Source organism: Trichoplusia ni, chromosome 4, assembly GCF_003590095.1.
Source record: "Trichoplusia ni isolate ovarian cell line Hi5 chromosome 4, tn1, whole genome shotgun sequence".
NCBI classification, from domain to species: domain Eukaryota; kingdom Metazoa; phylum Arthropoda; class Insecta; order Lepidoptera; family Noctuidae; genus Trichoplusia; species Trichoplusia ni.
In genome coordinates this window covers 18,738,461-18,743,622 of record NC_039481.1, presented here as the reverse complement: position 1 = coordinate 18,743,622, position 5,162 = coordinate 18,738,461, and the positions used below count along the sequence as shown (strand labels likewise).

At 33.5% G+C, this 5,162-nt stretch overlaps 1 non-coding gene across 1 annotated transcript; it reads right to left on the bottom strand.

Annotated features, from left to right (window-relative positions):
* Positions 1-816: 816 nt before the first annotated feature.
* Trnag-gcc lies at positions 817-887 on the bottom strand. The gene has a single exon. It is a non-coding gene; the product is annotated as a tRNA-Gly (tRNA).
* Between the last annotated feature and the right edge of the window lie 4,275 nt (positions 888-5,162).

Genomic DNA, 5,162 nt, shown 5'->3' with positions numbered 1-5,162 from the left:
CTCTACAGCTCTCCAACCATTTGTGTAAATTTAGTTCACAGTAATTTCAATAGATGTCGCTCTACCGAGTTTTTTAATGAAGCGTGTAGAAAATATGAACTACGTCGTAGACTCGTAGCACCGTAGCTCTTTTCGTAGCTGCCTACGTGGTATAGGTGGCGCTCTATGCGAAACTGTTTAAAAGTAAGATGGCGTTAGTGTGTGATCAGCTTTAGCTGATTAAGAAGAGAGAAAGCATAGCAAAGACTTGACTTCATGGCGTAACTGTACCAAGTCACATAGCAAAAATAGCAATCCGTAACTATGTATATTTTTTAACCATGCAAATTACTTTGTTGAAAGTAGTCCTTCAGAATTCGTCCCCTAAGTTTACAAATGGGCATCGTAAAAGAGTCTGTATGCGTAATAAATTAGCTCATCATTACAGGCAAGTGTTTGATCTGACCGTTTATGTAGCGTTTATGGCTGTGAGATGCGGGCTGGAGTTAGCCTTCCCAAGGGTAGGGAGATATTTGAGTTTATTCAGCCAGTAATAATATTTTTAACTTTTCAAAATTAATGAATGTGCTAGTTGCCGTCAGCTGGCAGACTCTTATTAATTATGCTATACTTACAAGTGATGATAGCGAAATGCTGCTGGACCTTACTCGTAGGTTTCGAGTCTCTTAACACTCTAAGGAGACGCAATCTTCCAATGATTATTAAAGAAACACTCGTTAAAATAAATCTTTGTCAAAGTAAAAATGAAAGCTAACTTCATACTAAAAATAAAACATTTGTATTATACAGTTAAATAAAAGAATTACTAAATGAACTTGCATCGGCCGGGAATCGAACCCGGGCCGCCCGCGTGGCAGGCGAGCATTCTACCACTGAACCACCGATGCTTGTACAATATATATTCAATTAACTGTACAGTATCGAACTTCTCTATAATTAAATCTTACAGAAAAATGAGTGATCAGCAAAGAGCGGCTTCCACTTTCAAATATGCTATACTTAAAGAGATGGTGATAGGACTTCGGGTATCTTATAACAACCCAAATCACCGGCCGAATAGGTAAATCTTTTGTAAGTCAGAGTAAGAGTAGAATATCGGTTACCTTTTTTAAAATTAGGGCGTGTTATAACCTCTTTTGTAAATTAAACCATTTAAACCAATTATTTTTGTTACACATAAATAAGTTCTTACGGAAATAATATCAAAAACATCACAAATTATTATATTACAAGACGACTTATTAATTAGTGCAACAAGGATCCATCTCAGTATAAGCTGTGCTAGTGTACTGATTTTCAGATTGCACCTGACTGTGGCACTGAAATTGACTATCATACGCGCACACGAAATGACAAAGACAACAGATATGAAAAAAAGTGAAAAAATCTTAAATCCAGCACATACAATAAATTAATCACAATATAAAAAAGGAAAACAAAGTTATAATTTAACAACAGAACTTAAAACACACAATTCTCTAAAAATACAAGATACCACAACATGCAATACATTAATAAAATAGTAACTATGACTGAAATTCAATATTTCGGTAACATTTTCTTACAAATAACCTGATGGTTTCGAAATACATCAAATATTGATATACCTGAGAAGTATTCTGGGTTAAATGAAGCCACATCAAACCGGCTTAAACTCTGATAGTGACTTCACCATACAATAAGATGGCATTACTTTAGAGTATTTAATTTATTTAAGTTTTATAATTTTTAAACAAATATCAACTTATTTGTAACTTAGTATTTATGTTGAATTTGAGCCCCGAAACTTAAATCTTATTTTGGTCAAATTATTTTTACTTCGGCACGATCTCTGCGTAACAACCGAAACTTTTGTTATAAAATAACATTTAACTATGGATAATCCCAAGAGATAAGAACGTTTCCGATTTGATCGCCCAAATTTCGCTATTTGCCGAGTGACTTTGCAATTTCTATCTGAATGATATTTTTATCCGGAGTCAAAAAGTTGCTGTATTTTGGCAGATAACTATGAAATAAAAGGTTCCTCTGAAAAAATCCATCCTCTTTCTAAATAATCTAAATCTAGTCTAATTTTTTAATCCAATTTCTACAATCCTTCGAGCTAATTAAAAAATGCCAGTAGATGTGAGTAAGTATGCGATTGTTTCACTTTCAAAATAGTAAAACAATAGTTAGTCTTGAAAAACGTATCTTAGTTTTGTGTAAGACGATAGTCGCATTATACTCGTGAACACATTGATCAATTAATTTATTTTGGGGTTCTGTACACAAAGGGAAAAAGAACCAATAACCCTAAAGCTCCTCAGTCTCTGTCCGACTGTCTGTCACCAGGCTAAAGGAACGTCATGAAGTGTTAGCCAGTTGGTTGAAATTTTCACAGATAAGAATTTAAAAAATAGAGATCCTCGTTATGCGACGATTGCTGCATTCACAAATTTGTATGGGTACCAAAAAAAAAATTATGTCACCCAGTGGATTTTTAAATGGATTTTATGCTACGGAACCCTCAGTGATACGAGTATGACTGACCGGGTTATATCTAACTTTGTAAGCAATACATATTACGTAATTAGAACTAATTTCTTCTAATTCTTTCAGACAGTGAACGTTAGGATAGCAGTTACTTGAAATAGATATTCAGAAAAAATATATTGTGAAGACAAAAGTGCGTGTATGTATGTATGCTTGCATGTTTGTTATGTCTTTAAACACAAATGGCTATACCAACTTTAACAAAAAAAAAACATAGATTTAAAAAATCTAAACACCCACGTTTTTAAATGTCACTGTATTCAAATTTTATAAAAAAACAGTCCAGCCGTTTTTATTGATGTAAATTGCATTGTCATCAGGTTTGAAGCTACCCTGAAAATTTCAGCCTGCTAGCGGGAGGTTATATCGGGAAGTGCCTCAAAATTTAGTTACAAAAATCCAAACGGGACGACAAACAAACAAAGAAACAAACATACAAACAAGAAAGTGAGTGTATAAAAACGTGGGAAATTGGTTTGAAGGTAGCTAACAAACAGTTGTGGCTTTTTTACTCGAGAGCCTCGTCAGTACCGCACCACTCATTATAATTCTTAATTTTTAGTTAGTGTTCTACAGTTGAACCAACATCTTCTTGGATCCATATTTTTTGTTGACAATAACAATAATATGATAAAACAAACCCATGGATCAAAATTTGGCTTTGTTTGAATTCCTTTAAAATAATGAGAATATTTCTAATTCCTGTCTTCTTAACATTGCGATACGTTGCCGTCATAACGCATGATGGATCTGTATATCTATTAAGACATTAATAAAACTTGAATCAGCAGAAAGCTAGTTTCTCCATCCCAATCGTACAAACATTGAGAAGAAAAACGAAAAAGATTCTCGAACAAAACCAGATGAGGATTGAGAGTTCCTCACTTTAAAACATATTAAAAAATCATTATTCATTTAATATTATAAGGACGACAGATGTCTTACTGTGTTCAAGAGAAACCACCACCAGTACTCAAAGTAACATTATTGCAAGTGTAAAAGAGAGATGCCGCTCTACCACGTGTAATGCGTTGTCACGCTTCCTCAACTACTATAACGGTACTTTAAAATACAGCGCTTCTGAGGTGCATCCTTTCATCTATTATACTGAAACTTTGATATAGTATTTTCAGTGAGTTTACTGAAATGGTATTGATTGAAACTAGTTCAGCTAGGGGGAAAATAAACTAAAAAACATGTCAACGTAACAAAAGTCAGTACGGTTCTATCGTCCTTTTTCTATTCTCTGTTTCTAACCTCTATTCAAGCTTCGATATATTTGAATAGGAAGTCAGCTATGCCGCCATTTTGCTTTAGCACCCTCAAGTTATGTGGCCGTATAAACTGGTAGTTAAACGGTTTTATATAAGCCATACATGAGCTGTATTGTCCACTTAATTGTTCAGTTAACCCACGCATGCTATGGTGGTACTTTTAGAAAATAATAAAACTTTATGGTAACTGTGTTGTTTGAACTATCCAGGGTCGGCTAGAAAAAAAACACGTAAATGTATGCGTATAATTTACGTTCTACCCATAATTATGCATGTAGGCTGAATGAATTGTTTAAAGTATAAAAGAAGAATATAATATCTATAAATTATTGTGTAGAGCTGTACCCGTGTATTCGAATTGGACTATGAGTCTGCTTAAAGTATCTAAAGATTTGTAACATTTACATACAATAACGCTTGTTTAAAAGAGAATAAAAAAAATCTAGTCCGCTTAAAAAATACATTACTGAAAGGAAATGTTCACCTGACAAAATTATGTCAGTACTCACGTTGCTTAACCTCGAATTTTATTATTTGTTGTTACAGCAGCTACAAAAATACATTATGAACAAATAGCGCAGCAAAATCCCGTTTTCTTTCGGTAGAATCCCAAAAAAAATTGGGAAATTGAGAGCCCTAAACACATATTATACAGTTTAAAGGTAAAATATAACTACCGCACAAAACTAAACTTTTAAACAAATAAACCTACATTAGCATAAATGGCCGAGAGTTCAACAACCTGTTCCTATAATCAGAGATTAATATTCGATCCCAACAGGAGATCCCATTACTTTCACACACACAATATACGATTAGAACGTTTCAATTTTAATAAGTAATGTTGGGCACAAATATTAGCTATTAAAGGCAAACTCTACACGATTTGCTCAGCTTATTTGTCTGTTCGTACAAACACATGACAACCAATATAATCATATTAGTGTGTAGTTCGGGTTCAAAGTTAGTTCTTTACTCATGAATAGGATGTCTATACTAACATGTAAAGTCGAATCGTGTTTGTTTCTTTATGTATCCAGTGGCTGTCAACATTTTGTTGAAGTAATTTGAAGTAAACATTGCTTATTTTTTGGAACATGGAATGAGGTATTAATCTGAGTTTGGTAAGGCTAGAAGGCGGTTCTAAATTAGCTTGATGAAAATCTTAAGAAGAGACAAAAATGCCAGCGATGGAATTTTTTTTCTTGCTTAAGAGAAAATTATTTGGACAACATACTTAAGTGGTAATCATAAGAGTTTCAATGCTTTGGCAAATTAACAAAAAAATATCATTGCCGATTTTTGATCGAATATCAGTTTCAATTACAATCATATATAAGCTCAAACTGCATA